Source organism: Ptiloglossa arizonensis, chromosome 7, assembly GCF_051014685.1.
Source record: "Ptiloglossa arizonensis isolate GNS036 chromosome 7, iyPtiAriz1_principal, whole genome shotgun sequence".
Lineage (NCBI taxonomy): Eukaryota > Metazoa > Arthropoda > Insecta > Hymenoptera > Colletidae > Ptiloglossa > Ptiloglossa arizonensis.
Genome location: NC_135054.1, coordinates 3,114,552 through 3,135,670, shown reverse-complemented (window position 1 = coordinate 3,135,670; position 21,119 = coordinate 3,114,552). Strand labels below are relative to the sequence as shown.

Genomic DNA, 21,119 nt, shown 5'->3' with positions numbered 1-21,119 from the left:
ATTAATTTTTTAATGGATAACTTTTTTATCTACTCGAATTACACTCTGTTATTAATTTAGTTCAATTTTATAAGAAGTTTCTATTAAGTATGATAATATTAATTAGAAAAATTAGTAAATCAATAGAAATTTTCAAATTCAAAAGATTTAAAATTTCGAAAGAGAATACAACGGTATAATGGTGTACATTAGAATAATGTTTTCCAAAGCGCAGAGACTTTTAGGTGTGAAAAAAAGTGTTTAATGTGGACGAATATGAATAACTTAAAGATCTTTTACTATTAATACAATGAACAACTGTAGCATTTTTTAAACCCACTAATTATTTGGGGCGCAGACATTTTTCTTTTTTTTTAAAGAGACGTCTCGCAAAGTTTTTGGAAATCACTATATTAGAAAGTTATTCTTTTCCTAAAAATTATAATCACATTTTGATATATTTTGGTGAAATTTATATAAATAATTTAAATTGTAATTTACCATTATATTGTAATACTATTACGTTTTTAAAAAGTGCAATATATTAAACTATAAATAAGTCAAAATTAATTTTAAATAAGCTAAAATTTCTTAAAATTGTAATCAAAGCTGTTTGATAATTAATCACAAGTGTATGTTTTAAGTGCAATATTTTATCCGAAACCAATATAGGTAGCAAAATAATGGTGACTACTATAATCACAAACGCATGTAATTATAATCGCACTTAATATAAATTTATGTTGTTTTTCTTGTATTAAACTTTCACAGTTGTATTTTTTTTTATAAAAAACTTTGTTTTATTATTTGTCACTTTTATTAACAAAAGAAATCATACGAATTATTTTAATGTTTTTTTGATGTTTAAAGCCGATTCAGCTTTACTTTCCCGCGTAGTAAGAAAATCTTAAAATTGATTGGTTGACTCTTTTGAAATCAGCCAATAGAATTAAAGATCAAGGAGGTGACGTATCGTTTAAAACGCCGTGTATATTGAGTTGTAACCGCGGTCGCCATGCCATGCGACTGTTTCGGAACTGACAATTTCGTTTTTAAATATGTCGTTAGAAAAGTGTTTGCGAAGTTGTTGTCCTTGTTCACAGAGGAAAAATATACGAGGTGATAATGTCGTGAAAGTGAATGTACAATTATTATGAAACGACAAGTGATGTTCTCTTGAAAATTGAAACCTTGAACTTGCACCCTGTCGGTTAGAGGTTGGATACGACAGTTACAGTTTGAATCTCATTATGCATTCTACGTAAAAACACAATCAGGTAAGCTTCTAATCTTTATTGGTTGTAGATCATACGATATTTAAATAATTTTTGTCTTAATGTTCTTCGAAAATATGATTATTTTTTTTTTGTTGAAAGTCTCGTGTCAAGAACACGTCGACCGGTTTTGCTTACAGCGCTCCTTTCGTTCATTTCTGCTTTTCAAGTCTCTATTATATGCTGCCCTCTAACAGAAATATTTAAATCACTTACGCAAGTTTCAAAATATGCACTCATATCGATAGCTGTTATAATGTGTACATCAATTACTAATTTAATTTATTATTTTTATAAATGATTAATTTATGTCTATTTCTATTTATAATGCAAGTGAAGTATAATATTTTTAAGTCACTTTAAAATTAATACGGTACAGTTACATTCAATTTATGTTTAAAATGATTTGTATTTTGTTTTATTAATTTGTTTATAATTTTTTCAATATAATATTAAAAATATGTACTCTAAATTTTTTAAATTAATAATTTTTATAATACCTAATGCGAAGATATAGAATATTTTTTATAAATGTTTTGTCTTTCGTATGTTGAAATAAGTTAAGTACAAATAAATATCGAAATAAATATAAGAAATATTAATTATATTAGAGAAATAAAGACAGTTTTGGATGAATATTTACACATGTATAAAACTGGTTTGACAGAAGGGATACATGTCATGTTAATTATCACTTTGTTATGCAGTTGCTTTTCTTAATATTTTTTTATATTGAGCATGTTTACGTGCGTGTACGTACATTAGGTGTTTTCTCAAATACAGAATACCTAAATAAGTTACATACCTAAGTATGTCAGCTTTGAATATGAGAAAAAGGGGTCCAAACAAGATTTTAATTGTTTCAAGGGACAAATATAACGCACAAAGGGTGGTTTTATTGAAGTAATACTTTTAGAGAAATTGTAGTTAGAGGAATTGTAGTCCAGGCTCATTGTAGTCTTTTTTCTAAAAAACATATATTTTCAACTGTTACATGTTATAGTTAATATTAAAGTGATTAGTAAAATGCTTTTTTGAAGTCACCTCAAAATTGAAAATTCTGTGGAAAAATAATGTTTCATTAAAGATTAGTAAGTGATCTTATTTAGCTTAAAAAATTTTCAAAATAATATCTTTCAGCAATGACACATTATTTGAAATGTGTAATAATAGATTCTATCCTCTTTTGATAGCTTTCAATGTTATAGTACAAGCTTTGAATATTTATTGTTTCATATCTTCTATAGTTGTCAGCATTTTACACTGATTCTATACAAAACATTAACAACCCATGATTTATGCTTATCAATTTTTTGTAACCATCGCAGGTTTTCAGTTGCTTCATAATGCATATTCCTAAAATTAATTTGACCATGATTTGTAAAGGCAACCTTGTCAACAAATAAATTAAGAACATAAGCTCGACGTAGAGAAAAGATCTTTGTTGTGCTCGACTAGCTGTGTCCACCTTATTTAAACCATTTTATGTAAATGCAAAGATTTTGTGCAATTTGTTGTCACATTGTTGGTTGTATTAGCTTTATACATATTTTTATTACAAACAGTACCAGGTTTTTAAAATTATTAACCAAGTTAGAGTACATTAAATTGCTTTCCACATTTATGGTGAAGTTTTTCTTTTTACACTCACACTGCTTCTTTTAAGCATTGCTGAATTTTATTATAAATTAAAATCGTATCGAGCTTTTTTTGTTCCGATAAACTCTGATTATAAAGTAACGATAAACAGATTTTATAGACAAGATAATAAATCTATGTACATTTGCTTGATATTACAAATACAAATTGAATTGTGCCCTTTCTTAGATCTAATGATTTGAAGGAAGTAGTTGTTTTCTTGAATTTTGAGCATTTAAGCTTGAAGTTAACGATGACCAATATCCAAAAAATTAAATCTGAGAAAAGAATACTTTTAAGAAGTACCATATTTATCTCTTAATCCGTTAAGTACAACATAGAATTCTGTTTTTCTATTTTAGTGGTCGACGCGTGTCGGTATATAGTCTTCAACCAGATAAATTTCTTACTATTCAAAATTGAATATTCAACATTTAAATAATCAAAAATACATACCGCTGTGCTTTTTGGACTTCTCTATTGAAAACATCATTAAAGTAGTATCTGTAATAGCATTGGCAATTGTTCGATCGTTTGCTAGATTGCTAAATTTGCCTTTAAAGATCAAGGAATCTAAAATTCACTTACATTTTAAAATTGTTCCGTGCCAATATCTCTGCTTGTTGAAGTCATGCCTGTGAAGTAACTGTACCGCATTTCGACAGAGTGTTTCGAACGACATGTTTTACGTATAGGCAGTTCCAAAAATGTAGCAATCTCAATATAAAAGAAAAAAGTTTTACAAACAGAAAATACGATGCAGAGATTGTACCGAGATAAGTGGGTCAGTGCAACGTATGGTCTCCGGCCGGTGGCAGAGACACATGTGTCCGTACGGGGTATCGAGATATTTTAATATCTTAAAAACTAACACAGTTATTTACACACATTTATCGTGTTTCCAAGGAATCGAGATATTACATGTTCGACCAGGAATAATTTTATAATTACAAAATTCGAATATCGCTAACAAAATTTCATTGTTAATTTCAATAAACGTTCCAGTAATATAATAAAAGAAATTTAAACAATACCAATTAGCGTGCGCAGGTAAAGGAAATGAATAAGATGAAAAATAATATTTGACCGATTCAATTAATTTTCATAACATTATTAATGACACCATTATTAATTCCTTTGAATATTTATTTGTAGTCAATTATATAAAGAAATAGAAAAGTGCGCGAAATTAAAGTCAGTGTTATTAAATAAAAATTCTTTACATTCCTATTTATAGAAAATAATAATCATAAGTTTATTCTCTTTGACAATTTACGACTTTTTACCGGTACACGTTAAACAAGTGTCTACGTAACACAGCAATTTGTAAAATTGTACCAAGTTCTAATGAAAAATGCTGCTTAATATACAGCGGCGTATATAGTCTTCAACCAGATAAATTTTTTACCGCATCTTTCGAAAGCAAGAGATAAATAAATTCTAACTCCACAGTGCGTGATAATGCATATTAGACGCGTCTAGACAATGTACGTTCATACTTTATTTTATTTTTCGTTCTTTAAACATTTTTCTTGTATTTCTGGCATTATTCTTCTCGATATAATTGGAGTTGCAATTAAGTTTAGAAAATTGTGTCCCATTTAAACGGATCGTCAGTAGTGCATACTCCAGGAAATTGACTATTCGAAATTGAATATTCAACATTTAAATAATCAAAAATTTCGAAACGCCGTATACACCGTAAGATTCACCGAAACCTGGTAGAACTTGTACATCATGTCATTGACAATTGTCAATGCCAATCGAGCTGACACATCATCAGAAAATGCTGTTAATAATGAACGATACCGTGCGATCTATGAATATTCTTTTCTATTTGAAATTTACCGACAAAGTTCGCGATACATACGGTTTCGATAGGAAACCATAGGGTATAATGATATCTACAACGATGTCCTCGAAACGAACGATCTTGAAAAACAATGGAAAGATCCTCTCTTTCGATCGTGTCTTTAAACGCAAATCGATTACAGATCCAAAAAACATTACTACGGATATTGCAATTGAGTTAAGAGAAAGAAATGTTGCTAATATTAGAACGGTCATGCAAAAACTGTAGATCAACAAAGAGAACAATATAACCGTGGTTAAAGTTTACCAAAGAACATCGACATTGGACGATTGAAGATTAGAAACGGTCAATCTTTTCTGATTTATTAACATTGAATCTGTTGGAAAGGGTTGGTGGACAATGATCGATGTCCAGTTGGTACCAGAGACGACATCACATATCAAACTCTAGCCACGAAGCACAAAGAAAGAAAAAACATTATGGGGAAGTTTCTTTGCTGAAAGTGTTGGTCCATACGTAGAAAGGGAGGATAGGAGGGTACTTTGGTGACAATGATCCTCGACATATGTTAAAGTGTCGTTTGTTCAAGGTGTCTTAAATTGGTCATCTCAATGCGTAAACTTGAATCCAATCTTGGGATTTACTAGTGTATCGAATGTTAAAGCGTCGTTTGTTCAAGGTGTCGTAAACTGTCCATCTCGATGCGTAAACTTGAATCCAATCTTGGGATTACTTTTGGGAAGAATACTTAAATCACGCAACTATATTACGCGATCAATCGAACACGTGTCTCGTTGTTGCGTTGTCTTTAACGTTGTTAAACGACTGGTTACAAAATATTGATAATAAAATATTTATAGAGTTGATTGTACACGGTTTGCTTACTTATCTTGTAAAACAAATTGCTTGGAAATTTTTGAATCTATTGGTTTGACAATCTTGTAAAAAAAAGCTTGTAAACGTTTCTTCTTATTGGGAAGTTTTGTTTACCAATTTGTACGATGTTCAATGTCGTTGTGGTGTGCAACTTCATCCTCGGTGAATAATACTCCGCGAGATTTACCAGGAAGATTTTAGTCGAGAAAAATCGTATCCCTTTGGAAACAGGATGCCGCTATTTCCACACAGTTTTCTTCTACGTTTCGTCATGGATTTTTTTCTGTCTTTCCGCATTTGAAAGTCGAGTGCTGTAACCACCTGCTCGGAAAAAGGAAAAAGACAACTAAGCGGACAGGTTTTACCTGGCAAAGCTACCTGGTTTGGAACCGAGAAGCATATCTGCTAACACAGCTTTAGAAAATTTTCTTTTCGTTCGTGCAGTCTTGCCGATTTTCCATTATTTATTATAAATCTAATTGCCATAGACAGAGCGTTACATGAATTTTCTTAGCGGTTACAATTGACACGCAGTCGTGTTATTGTTATAGACACAGTAAAACGTACAATTTAAACAAATTATTGCGACAAAAACGGCAAAATACTTTTAAAGTTTTGCAAATATTTTCAATTGTTCCAAATATAGAAATCAAAATAATTCTTCATCAATTGGAAAGAACCGATCTTGTGGGAATGCAAAAATCTTGGAAATGTTTGCTGTCTTGAATGTTTCAATAATAATATTTGTATTTTGTAATTAATTACTACTTTCATAAAATATACGATTACCAAAAAATGCTCCGTAAGATAAGATTATCATTCTTATGATAATATTTTTAACCTGTTACTTTTTACACAGTTTAAAATACTTATTCGTTTGCCACTTACTAAAAACGAACTAAGTAAAAAAATGAAGACAGTCCAATCTAGTAGAAAATAACAAAACTTGTTATCTTAAGCGTCTTTTTCTAATTATTCATTAACTCGATATGCTTTTTATGTTGTGTAATATTAATATATTCGCTTTTTCTTTGTACATAAATGTGTCAAAGAGATTTCAAGGTCACCAACTTTTTTTTTAACTGAACTATATGTTTTTCAATATGCATAATTGAGTCGACGAGTCGAAGAACAATATATTTGAAACTATATGTAAAATGTATAAAATTACACATTGGACTCAAGAACGGTGTAAAATATATATATATGTACATCATACTGTAATATACAAAATTTAGATGTTGGTGTGACGACACTAATATGTCGTTGGATTGGTCTCATTTCTATTAATTTAAAAAAAAATTGCAATTGTAATTGATGAAAATTTCGTCAGATTATAAATATGTACCTAGATTCGTAATGTTGGTAGTGCGGAAAATAAATTGCGAAAAAATGAATGATAGTATGTGCACGCTACGATTATGCTCAGGTGCATATTTTTCAGTTTTTGTTAATATTTTGTGTTATTCTTAGTTGCCTATTTATGATTTAAACAATTTTTAATATTTGGATTCATTCGTATTATACTTTCGGTTTATAATTGCATAAAAGTTGTTTATATAGAGCAATTAATTAATTAATATACAAGTCTTGATAATTATTTAAAAATTATTTTTTTGTATCACATTGATTAACCGCAAAAACTGAATTTGAAAATACTTTCAAGACCTATTATCGTCTTTCGGTCATATTTGGCATTATAGACAATAAATGAAGTAATGTACATAATATGTTGCTTAGGATTTTATTAAATACACGCATATAGAAATATTACATATCTTATAAGTACTTTCTGTTTTAATGTAAAAATATTAGCGAATCAACGTTCTGAGGTAGAGAACAATTACGGTTCGTAGTTATAATATTTCCAGTTGATGAAAGTACATTTTTTATATTTAGTTGCATTATTTTTCCACCGCAACAGTAAACCGAAGTTGTGGTATACTTGTGGTTATAAAGCATACATATAAATTTCCAAAGTAGTGTTTTTAGCATTATTTCCGATTTGATATACGTAAGTAGTTAAAACTGTAAATAATCATTTTCCTCTATATATCGTTGATCAAATTCCGAATGCAATTAATAATTATATTTTTTATTGCATCACTTTCAAATGTAAGATTTTTTTCTCGTAGAATTTAAAAAGCAAGCGATGCGGTAAACATTTTCACATTGAAATCTATACGTAAAATCTATTAGTCATAGATGTTTATAGCATATTCACAGTTATCTCGTCGATCTTATGATATTTAGATTGGACATTATTGAAGAAAGTGTAATCTTACATATATCACAAACTACATTTCTTTTATCTTCTTTTTTTTATATATTAATTAATTAGTTTAGATACACAATTAGTGAAATATAAATCAGAATATATTATACTGATGAATACGGATGTTGAAATTTGTTTAAATTGTAAATAAGAAACTAAGAATAACATAAAATATTAATAAGAATTGAAAAACGTGTAATTCGAGTATAATCATAGCGCGCATATACTATTATTTATTTTTCCATGATTTATTTTTCTCATTGCCGACATTACCCACCGATATTGGAAATTACCAAAATACGATTAATTGTTTCGGTCGAGATTCTCGACTGTCTCATCAGTCCGGGTATCTCATTGGCATCATGAGATACGCGGGTATTTGGGCAATTTTTGTCTATACGGGTATCCCACAGGCCGTCGAGTACCCGGGTATCCGAGATATCCAGAACAAAACAATAGCTCTAATGATTACCACTGGCTAGAGCGAGTGGTTTGTTAAAGAGATATGGCCATATCTTTGGTCGGCCTTAAGCATCGCTGTCTAGAGTTGCTTCTGGGAGCGAAGTAAGTTTCTCACTCTTTGGCTCCGTAATCGTAGTATACAATACTATAACGTCAATATCGCCTTATGTTCACGCGTACCTGATGTAAACACACAATACAAATACAGTACGCAGCCATGGAGGGAGATGAAACGGTGCAAGGGCCTCCTTGCAAAGTTGTTAACAAGTCTGCCTTCAAATTTGATAATGTGCATCGTAAAATCGGGGACTCGACGAAAATGTATTCGGCCAGTCTACAGTGAGTGAACCGAGACGTGGCAACAGGGCGACCGTATACGCTACATCGCACGTATATCTTTCACGCGAGAGGCCACGGCATTGTCAAATTGCCGATTCGCCTCGAGGTCATCACGCTATCGACCTCCATTTCGTATTGGTTTTTTTTTTTCCTCAACATGGATTTGTTGAAACTGGCCACCGTAGTATTGCTCCATCGATATTCTTGCCTCGGTACGCTAGCGAACTTAACGGAGAAGAACGAGTCCTCGAGTTGAACTTCTTGTCTCTTTTTTGTTTTACAGTATCGTTGGCGAGGCAGACTTTTATTTCGCTTCACTCCAAAATGCGAACAAGGAAGAAAAGCTAAATATTTGAAAACTGTGAAAGTTGTGCGAATTTTTCCAAGCTAATGTTTGTGTTTTCTTTTCCGAGTTCTTTTACGCTTAAATTTACAATAGCACAGTGACCGTTGTAAAATAATTAACCATCGAGACTCGAAATATTCTTCCAAATTGTTACCCGTTTTCGCATTTGTTATCGCGTTCGTGTGACTCCATATGACGATCTCTCAAAAACATTCATTTATTTTCACTCGTTGATCAAACGCTATTACGTTGCGTCCGGTCATTTAGCACGACATACACCTACTACAAACAGAAAATGTCCATTGTTCGCCCGTTGCTCCAATTTTTTTTTTTTACGAAATTTCCTGCGCATTGTGTACGGAAAGGAGCAAACAATTTACGGTACGAAAAAGTAATAACGTCCCGTCTAAATAAAAATTTATAAACGTTTTCAACTCTCATTTGTGCTTTATGTATCAATATATTAATACCGCAATTTATCTACGATAAATTGTAAGCATTGCCTTTTTTTAGGTGAACTCGAGTTCACACAAGTACTTTTACTTTTTGTCACAATATTCAATTTTTGTTTTATTCGATTAACTTTGAACAAATTTTATTTTATTTCAAATATTTTGCAGTACAAAATTTTAACATGTTTCAGTGATTTCTTTAAAACAACGTATGTAAATACATATGTACATATATTGTATCTAAATACATTCTGCGCGTTTGTCTCTTAATTATGAAGAATTTCTTGTTCAAATTATTTTCGAATATAGTAGCTGTTACAACATTACTATACCGTGAATACATGTTCTTTCCAAATTATGAGAAGGAGAATTTTTTAATAGTTAAATATTTAACAATTTCCAAAAAATGCATGAAATAAGTATTATTTTTTATTTGAATTATTTTAGTGATTAGTGTTTTTGAATGATTGTTTGGATTATGTTTAGCTTAATTTTGTTATAGTGAATTTATGAATGTATGGTATTAATTGTCATGTTCGAAACAAATATTTAAAATATTATCTAAACGAGCATTTCAATCTTTTATTTTGGTCTGCACTGGTTTAAAAAAATTATGTTTATATATACAATATAAATAACCGAACAAGTGTGGATGCTTACAGTTGATAAACTACTATTATTTATCTAGTTAAAATATAATTAAATAATAAAATGTACAATGTAAGAATTAATTTGTTTAGTCATCAAATATTTACTATATTTATATTAAAAACTGAGGAAATTAGTATACATATATTCTCATTACGTTGAATAATGATTAATCTTTCTTCCTGCTGAATAATGGGAGGTTAGTAACGTGAAGTTAGTAATATGAAAAGAATTTTAAAATGAATTAAAATGTGTTTATCGTACGAATAAGTATAGCCATGTAAAAGAATATAAATTTGCAGGAAAGTTGTTTATTTTCATTTAAAATTAGTGATTGTTGCGTCTCGCCCTTACTAAACTTAATTTATCTCAGATGGTTATTTTACACAGTTGAACGTCTAATCACTAAACATATAACAATTGCTACAGACCATTGAAGCAGCGCCATTAAATAATAAAGTTAATCTTAACTTCATTAAGGAAATAAATTTAATTAAAACCGCTTCTTTTGGTGAAAATAAAAGTTCTTTTTATTGAGGGAAGGTAATATTTATGTAAACTGTTGTAAACAGCGACGTATGGATTTGCCAGAAATTTACATATTCAGTGAAACACGTACACTGTCTAGTTAAAATAAACAAAGTGCGTTTCTAAATAAAAATGTTTTTTCTTTATTATCCGCTTAAAGTTGTATTAAGAGAGTAAATTTTGTTCTACAAAGTTATTAGATTTTTATATCATTAACCGTTAAATTCGTTCAAATAATTCACTTAGCATTTAAAATATTATTTTATTAATAATAGTATGAAAACGTATACAGCGTTTTCTATGTAAATATCGATATGCAAATTCGTGAAATCAAAAGGTATTAATACAGGTGCATAACTTCTATTGAAATGAATGCTGTAATAACAAGTAAAAAGAAAACGAAAATAGACCCGGTAGTAATTCCGCAATTTTCAAAATCGTTTTTAAGAATTAATATTGGGATAAATTAGCTGATTTCTTAACCCATTTGCATAAGATAGTGCAATGTAGGTTCCTATATTGGAAATAAAATCATAAAATTTTTCCTTCCGAATAGGGTTTACGAATTTCGTAAGATGAAAGACCTTCATAGTGCATATCAATTTCTGGTCTTCGTTTCGGTTAAGTCATTTAGGTGATGGGTGAGGGGATATTAAAGTGGCGTTTAAATAAAATAGGTAGTTTGTCATAACTTTTGATTCGCTTAAGTTATTTAAACAAAACTTGCACTCTTCAGCACATCATAAATTTCATATAAATTTAATATAAAGTGATTCACTTTTGCATTTTAATGTTAAACATTTGTGTTGTATTATTTAAAGTGCGTTCATAAGGTAACAAATTTTACTTGCAGAGACTTTTATTCATTATTTATAATAATTTTTACTAATTGTGTAGCACTATCGATACATCGATGATAGAAACAATGATGCTGCGGACTATATTGTACTTTAATTCCATATTCTGTTTAATAACGCGTTTATTTTGTTTTGTTTATTTACCTTTTCATTTATTTTACACGTTGCTATATATGTATGTTCTTTTCCTTCGAGAATATATGTACGTTCAATTACATTTTTGTATATTTTTACTTGAAATATAATAGATAGTTCTTCAATATTATCTTTGTATGGTATACTGTGTAATCAGTAATTTTATATTTGTAATTTAAAAAGTTTTTTGGCACAGTTTTCTAATATAAGATGCCAAATAATATTTCCATTTTCTGGTAGGAAAATATTTTATCCATAGCGATAAAAAATATGTTTTTCAGTATAAATGTGGCGTACTGTGAACGCTCTTATCACTGATAAAAGAGTTAGATTTATTAGGAGCGTATTTTTTCATCGCTAAATCTCCGCTTCCACGCAACAATATTAACTTCCTGTATTTTTTTTCTCACATTTTGTTACGCAGCCTCCATACGCATATCATAAAAATGTATTATTAATATTATCTTTAGGATTGTTATCTTTAGAGTTTATTATTCATTTTCAAAATTGAGTGAAACTTATAATTAACTACATGCTAAATTAATACCGGAGATTATTGGTAAAAAAAATTAAATTAAATAGGTAAATTATCAATCTTTTGTTATTGACAAACATCTGTTTGTTTGTTATCCTTTTGAATAGAGGAAATTATTATACTACAGGAGAGTACAAAATCCGTCTTTCCAATCTTTGATCATTCTTTTTCTTATTTTCAAATATTTGACTTCGTATATGAGATACTTCTGAAAATAATAAACTATCTATACAGTGATAAATTTCGTAAAGAACTATGTACTTACATAATAGAAAAACGAAACACATTGCATAATATATAAATATGGAAATTCACACTAGAACCATTGTAAAATTAGTAAAAAGTTTTCTTAAATTATATTTATAGAGTATCTAATATACACCATTGCCAAGATCGTTTGAAACTGTATACCATAAGCATTTCCTATTAAAATTCAGAAATAGAATACTTTTAATGAAATTTTTAAATATCGTAAGTTTAAATAACTTAAGTGAATCAAAAGTTATGATATTTCGTTCGAGATTTAGAAAGGTAAAACTAAAAATTGATAACCACTTTGAAGGACTCGTTTAGGGTTAAAAATAGGTTGAAATGCTTAAATCTATGTGATGTATTATACAATTATGTTTTAATAATAATTAACAAATAAATGGATAAATCAATCAATTCTAGAAAAAATGTTTCATATGGACATATACGTAGGTAGAAATTGCAAGCAACATTATGAAAAGATATATGAACTTTTAGCAACGTAAAAATATACAGTACGATCCTTCTACGTACAATTTATATATCATTATTTTTACGATCCTGAATTACAACACTTTTAGATAAAAAACTGTGTGAAAGAAATTCTTTAAACGTTTTGTTGATATAATCTTTAAGAAGACATTTGAAAAACTGTAAAAAGAGTTTGAGATGTCGTTAAACAATGTGCTGGTATGTCTAAAGGAAAATATACAAAATATATTCACGTATGTACATAACTTAAAGGCTAATTAAAGAAATAAATGCAGAAGAGAGTATATAGTAAGTTTAAATGAAATATTTTAATATTTTATTTTAATCGTATTCCTTCTTTCATATGTCACTACACTTGTTATTTATTTCGAACAATTGATTAATTTAAACTAAATACGTCATTTTTATTAACAGTGTTAAAATTGTTTTTCAATCCTTGTATTGTTACTATTCCTATATTTTGTGTTTTGTACATATCGACCAATGAATATTAATTTTATCTACCTGTCATACATATGCTCCAATGTTTCTCCAATCGTATTATATTATATTTTTACACAGACTATAGTATATTGTACCGAGGGAAGTCTAAGATATTTTATTTAAGGGAAATCAATCTATCGAGTTGTCCTTTTGAAAGATAAATATTGCTCCAAAAATATTTTTTAGTATTGTTTAACAACAGTAGAATGTTAAATAAATAACTCTAATCGAGGATATTATTATCATATAAGACAAATTCAGTCATTGTGTTCCTTGTATCTTGGCATTGGCTGATGCAGAAGGCAACACGGTAGGCAAGCGCAACGTGTCTCTTCGTGAAAGAAGAAAATGCCGCAGGTCTGTGATTTCCGCTTGGCAACAGCGCAGCCGGTTGTTCGTGCTACCTCGCTGGGTCGAGCCAATGGCGTAATCAGAAGAGGGGAGCGCACAGTCGCTCAGTTTCCTTCTCAAGCATTCACAAAAACCACTCACAGCAGGATGAACGTGGACTTTTTTTTAGTTACACACTGTTGTTCTATTAAAAAGTATCTATTGCTACGTAAAATGTACAGAGAATAATTTTGGTGGTTCTTTTCTAATTGATTTAATTCGTCATTTATAATTGTGATTGATTATTCATATATAGAGTAGAAAAATATTTAAAAAATTACTGAGGATTAATTCGTTGAGTTGCAGAATTTTCTAAATGCATATTCTTCAAAATTTGTATACGTTAGCATCAAATATTGTTGGATGATTGACGCGTATAATGTCGTCTACAACCTATAATATAAAGCAACCGATTGAAACTTAAGGATTTTTATTACTTTCTGTACAAGTTTCGTACAAAATGTTTATGCCTGAGGTATTCGTTAACTTCAATACGAATGTTATACTTATTTTATATTTAACCCGTTAACGTTTTAATAGATAAAGTTAAAGGTGAGCGAAATGTTCAAATTATTTTGCTTCGATAGAGTTCGTGTAGTTGCATATAACTCTCGAACAATTATCTTTTCCGAATTTTCACGCAGTGTCTGTACTTCCTTCTTAAACATCCATGTTATATTCGTCAATATTGTTTCATCATTTTATTACGAAGTACAGATCAATCAGGTTCCATTATGTCTCCTCTCTACTTGTTTCGTGGTTACGCTACTGGGTCGAGTATTCGAGTATCCTCCCTTTTCATCTTGTTCCCTCTCTCGCACTCAGTATCAGTGGTTTTCAAGCGTCTCTCTCACAGGTGTTCTCATCTCTTTCTTTTCTTCCAATGCTCTCCTCTTTCTTTCTTTCTCTTTCCTCCCTCTCTCTTTCTTCTCTATTCGTCTCCCTTTACTCTTCGATTCCCTGTGCTTGTGCTTGACGGCCATTTTTTGTACTACTTGACAGAAATTTGGCAACGCTGTATGTACGTGCACACACGTGCGAACGCACACGTGAAGTCACAAAAAACATCAGTACTCGAATTTCGTTTTTTCATAGACATTGATCGAGTTGAATGGAAATATCTCGTTGATTTAAAAATTTCACAAAAACTTCGGCGCAAATCAATGACGAAAGTTGGTCACCGTCAGAATTTCTCTGTTTTATGGAGCGAACACGACGATTTATGTAGTAAGACGAGTAAAAGCTGCCTTACTGCTGCTTGTACATTCAGATATCCGTACATAGGATTTGATGAATATGAAAAAAAGTACGGGTAGCAGACATAAATGAAAGATATAAGGAAGAAAATCGCATTCGACTTTAAAGTCTTAAGAGAATGTTTACCTGCATTCGATGATAGGGTAAAGAGAAAAATGGTAAAAAAAATCTGTGAAAACACCCGTTTAAGTGCTTCACATTTAATTGCAGAACTTTTTCAAGAAGGTGGAGAAAGTATGAATCCACAAACAAATGGTCGAACACTAAAAGAATACAAGTACAATAAACGTAAAACACGAAATGTGTCTTAGTAAACAAAAATGTTAATAAACAACTTAAATCACAATATTTAAGATCAATCATAAAGCATGGTGTTAGGAAGTGTGATGGTGTTGGGGTTTATTTCCACATTTGAAGTGGGAGAACTTGTTTTTATCCAAGATATTTTGAATAGAAATAAATATTGTCGAAATATTAGAACACAATTTTAACACACTAAAAATTTGTTAAAAAGTGCTAACAATACAGGAATTCAAGATAAATCTAAATTTTATCAAAATAATGGTCTTAGATACAAATTGCGTATTGTACAGGAATATTTATTACATAATTGTTCAAGTGTTATATCCACGCTCATAGAAAATCTATGATGGAATGAGTTGGAGCATGAAATCCATAAAACATCAATACATTCAAGAAATGACCGATTAAACGAAGAGTGAGGTTTTCTTACAATACATATGAATATTTAATAAAAATCATTTCAAATATACCTCGCTGTTCAACAGATGTTATTGAGTAAAATGGTTATTCAACAAAATATTAAACATTGTTTTTTAATTTAGTATAGTTAAAAAAATGTATGAATACAAATTTAATTTGTCTAATTTGCCCGAATATTTTTGTAACGTAAAACAGGTTCTCATTTCATTTATAATTTATCGTAGAATAAAATAATATAATTATAAGAGAATGTAATACGACTGAAAAAATATTTCAATAATTTGTGAAAATAAATCAACAAACATAAAAGTACCGTGGTTGTCCAAATAATGAAGTGAGAAACTATCCTTTTGTAATTTTCTACAATTCGTAGTTAGGAAATTATGTTCTGATAAATGTTTAAGCGATAACTAATATTGAGACAAGTACTTATTCGAGTATTGAATGGTGAAATTCAATGGTGAAATGAAAGTGGAGTGTACACAATATAAATACATTTTTCCTTTCATTTACGTTTAGAGTGTACCAATTTGTACGTACTATATGTACATATATTAATACGAGAAAATTCTATATTAAAGAATCGTTTAAGATGCATTAGCGATTCTCCTCAATATACGATTTAAGATCAAATAAATTAGACTTACAAATAAATTTATTTTGCTAATTTGATTATTTGTTTCGTAAAGCCAGTGTAGACGAAATATTACATAAAATAGTTCGTTATTAAAATTACTATAGTTCTTGTATCTTTAAAACATATTAGCATTTAATATTGCACGTCAAGGTATTCTTATTACACATACTGAAAGATTAATACAAATTAAAATTAATACTACTATGCTTTAAAAGTAAAATTTAATTCTTTGAAATTAGTGGATGTTCAATGAGGTCCACTGAACTACTGTAACCACATGAAAGACAAAGTAAAACAAGTTCGTTGCGAGGAAGAGCAATGAAACCGTGTTTTAATTTACACAACTCGAGCCTGAATTTCCGACTGGTTTACGTCTGGTCGGTTTTCGAAAAAAAATTCATGGAATTATGACGTTGCGTAACGGGCCTTAACCCTCGAGCACTGTAGGTAGCAGAGGCCTAGCCCGCTTCACTCCTCGTCCCGGTGCCCCTCTCATCGTGAAAGACCCTCCGATTCTCGACTTCGCTTGGCTCTCTGCGCTTCAACGGAGCGTCCATGATTCGACGCTCCTTTCTGTCCCTAGTTTCCCCTCCAGCTGTGAACCCTGGTCCTTCTACACAATTTTCCCATGCCTACCCACGCCGCACCCCTGTCCATGCGCGTACAAGCGCGTTGCGTACTGCATACAAAACATCCTCGTATGTACTCGGTGAATTGTTTTTCTTCACGGTTGCAAACTTTCTTACCATTTCCACTATATCTTTTTTCTGTATGCGGCGAGCATACGACGATATTTTCTGTTTTTGCGAAATAACACTTCTATGATGTAACTGTTTACTTACTCGCGTTAAAGTGTAGTACACATCGATGGTTTGGTACAAGTTTAACGGTACAGTGCGCGATGATAGATATTTATATCGATTCACTTTTACACCAATAACAAGTATGTACTTTTAACCGGTTGTGATCGTATGAAATATCAAAAGATCTAATATGAAACTATACAATTGTCTCACAAGACCTATTCTCGACTACTATGCGAAGTGTCGAATAATGAAACAAATGAAAGGCATCTGTTGACAAACTTGGTTATAGAATAAAAAAAAAAGCCGATCGCGATTCTTGTATTGTTTACTTGTATACTTTAATGTCCTTTTTGTATGTTTTCCTTTTTATATATTTTAATATATCTCTACATTAAAACCTTCCATTAGTGAAAAGTGTAAACCTAGTGTTAAAGAAGAAAATTAAAGTTCAGCGGTTTGGTAATCGATGCAGAAGTACTTACCCACTGCTAGTTCAGTCGCAAGAAAATTCTGAGAACTTTTTCTACTGTTCATTACATTCGTTTAATTTTTATTCAAAGGGGACGAATGGAAGAGAAGTTGTAGAAGAAAAGATTAAGTGGTGTATTATTTTATGAGTAGAAAGAATGTACTTCGTTTCACTCTCAAAGTAAACGAATGTCGTTGGAATTAGTTATATTGGAATGTGATACCCTGGCGTATTGCAATTATGCGTTGTACATCAGTTATAACAAACTGATTGTATTCAAACAACAAATATACATACGTATTATCGAGATTTTCTTATTGTTAGTTTGTACCCGATGGAGGTAGATGTGATTGTAAGCGGTTGGAGATTTCTAATTTTCCATTCTTCGTATATTGTTCTAGAATTTTTAGAAATCAGCATGCGATATTGTAACCATGATCACGTTCAAATGGCCGAGTTGCGTACGGTTGTGCAAGAATCCTAATTTATAGTATTGCTAGCAATAAAATGATTTTTAAAGCGTGTTGGACTTCGTGATCCCCCATGCTTACTTTGTGTAGCAACTTTTTTAAGAAAGAGTACATGGATAGATTTAAGAGTGATGAAATATTAGTTAAATAGCTACGTATCAAATTCTACACGAAAAAGAAAAGAGATAGTGCATACAGATGGTACAGAAAATACTGAAGAAATCTCATTATAGAAATTACTTGGTGGAGTATGCTTGTCGTGTTCAGTTAGCAAAAAGAAAGACCGTGGATAAGTAAACACTGATTGAAATTCGGAAAAAATGTAGAGAGAAAAAGAGATTTTACAACGCTCTTAATGAAGGATAACTTTTTTTCAAGAAATTGATAACCGAACACAGGTGTTTTTCTTCTAATGAGAACAATGTATTTCCAAGTTTTTCATATGCTACTGCTTGACTTGTCAGTAATTTTGATATTTTTTAGCATATACTGTACAGTACATTATGTTGTGATTAACGAAATTCGCTACATTAAATTACTCTCGGCTATCATTTTAACCACCATGGTCTTACGTTATATATAATAAGATTAAAGTAACGTAATAAAAGTGCTGAACTTTGCTTAATCTTTCAACAAAATTTGGTAGGAAATAAAAATGAGCGTCATTTTTAGTATCAAAACATCTGCGATTCTACGTTTTTTATTTTCATTAAGATTTTTTCTAATCACGTTTCCCTTTGTCGACCCCAAAGACGTGAGTTCGAATCTGCATGGATTAACGATTTTTTTCTCTATGTATATACATATTTTTCCCGTTTTTAATTTGTTTTTCTTTATAAATAAATATAAATGAAAAATAATACTACGAATATTACTCGTAATGTACAGTATATATGTAACCATATTTTCATGTTGAAAAACATGGTTGAAAATGGAGAAAATGTGTATATACAGAAAAAAAATCGTTAATTCAAGCAGATTCGAACTCATGTTCTTCGGATCGATAGTTGAAAATGTTATACCGCTTTACCATATTCTTGTGCAGTTGTTTTTCGTATTTAAGATTAAGATTAATATATCGCTCACACGAAAAGTATCACTTTTAAAGCAAAGCTATAAATACAATTTTCTTAAAAAATATTGTATAGTGCGATTTATGTGTTTACTATGTTATTATTCGTTATATGAACCAAATTGCTGAGCCATCTCACGCGAATACCCCTTATAAGTACTATAAAATTTTGTTTTGTGAAACATTCAACGTCCCATCTTAAGTTCAGACTCTTAAGTTTTTAGCGATTTTTTTGGTTTGGGATTATATTCCTGGATACAGTTTGATGCCTTGTAAAAATTTTAAGGTATTCCTTATGTGGTCCCGCAATGTTAAGACTAATGCTGAATTCAGTTTATATTATATTTTCCTTATGGTTTTGATATTTTTTGCATTCAAATAAGAGTGAGTTTATTGCCAGTGTATGGTTATAAAGGCTGCAGAAGAATGGTATTATACTTTCATATGTTATTTTGCAGTATTCTTTCTGAGTCTAGTCACGATTACTCTTTCTTTCCTTGTTATGTCGTGGATGGGCATTTACTGGTAGAAATCTTGTACAGTGTCGTGGGTTTTTGTTTTTCTTACCGATGTATATACTCTGTTCCACCCTTCTTTCCTAACAGTGTGCAATAAGATGGCAAGACCATGGTAAGAGATTGGTGTTTTAATTTCATTTGTTGAAAAAGATATTGTTTATTTCTTTGGTAAAAGTATTCGCTTTTTCGTTGTTTGCATATTACCTACACAAAAATTCTTCGTTTGCCATCCTTGTTATGTTTTGTGTAAGTCTATATATAAGATGTTTCATACGATATCGTGTTTGTTCTTATTTTTTGGATTTTTTATAGTCTTAATTACACTCATAGAGTCAGTATATACATACAATGACTTATTGAAGGTTATTTGTTTGTATGTAATGGAAGACTTCGAGGATAGCATATGCTTTGGTGAAGGTGGATGGATGTGGCTTTAGGAAGATGTTGTTTTCTGATTATATTATCGAAAGTAAGAACAAGTCCAATTCTCTGGTCTAAGTTGAAAAACTTGGCTTTCTGTTTTATGTTATTTTTTTTATCTATTGATAGCTTCGCAAGATTTGTGTTTATTTCAGGAGTTTTTATAATCCAGGTTGTTATTTTTCCGTAGTTACGTATAATGATTGGTGTCAATGTGATTTCGGTTATGTTCGAGTATTTTTGGAGATCCTGACGTAGAACGGGGATAGTAGTTTTAGGTTTTGTGACTGTAGGTGTGCGTACATCTGTGTATGAATACGTTGTTGTGGGTTGCTTAGTATAGAGAGTAATTTGGCAACGTATTTTAGGATCGACTGTTTTTTTCTTTGTTTTAGTGTGGTTTCTTTGGCTTCGAAGACTATACTATTTATTGGTGTTGTGCGGTAAATTCCAGTAATTAATCTCGTTGGATCGGATCTATTATTTTCAATCTGCTGTATTTTGCTGAGTTACACACTCTTAGGTCATAGCCTAAGTTTTTGATTTGATTAGAGCCTGGTATGTTTTTAGGACCGATTCTTCGTCGGCTCCACAGTTGACGTTTGCTAATAACTTAATGATATTTATTTTTAAATATGATAGCACGTTTTTTAAATGTATTTTATATGTAGTACCCGTGATAGCTTACGGTTAAATATATGCCCTAGTAGTTTTATGCTGTCTAATTTTTTAAATTCGGTATTTTCCATGTAGACTTTCGGCGGATTTTGAGGTAATATCCATTTTTTTGTTTGAAAACATAATATATTGTGCCTTTTGTGGAGAGAATTTGAATCTTGATTGTTCCTATGTCAGATCGTGAGTTTGATTACGTTTGCTTATAGAAGTTCTACTGTGGTTAGGTCCTTTTCGGAGCATGTTAGTTTGAAGTCATTTGCAAACAAATTTCTTTGGATCGGAGGTTTTATGTTTATAA

At 30.6% G+C, this 21,119-nt stretch overlaps 1 protein-coding gene across 4 annotated transcripts in view; it reads left to right on the top strand.

Annotated features, from left to right (window-relative positions):
* The first annotated feature begins 989 nt into the window (after positions 1 to 989).
* Positions 990 to 21,119, top strand: part of Ipk1 (Inositol phosphate kinase 1) — a 375,197-nt gene continuing 355,067 nt past the window's right edge. For all 4 annotated transcript variants that reach the window (XM_076315767.1, XM_076315766.1, XM_076315765.1 and 1 more), the window contains exon 1: positions 990 to 1,256. The gene's annotated coding sequence lies outside the window, so the exon portion shown is untranslated. The remainder of the gene's footprint in view (positions 1,257 to 21,119) is intronic.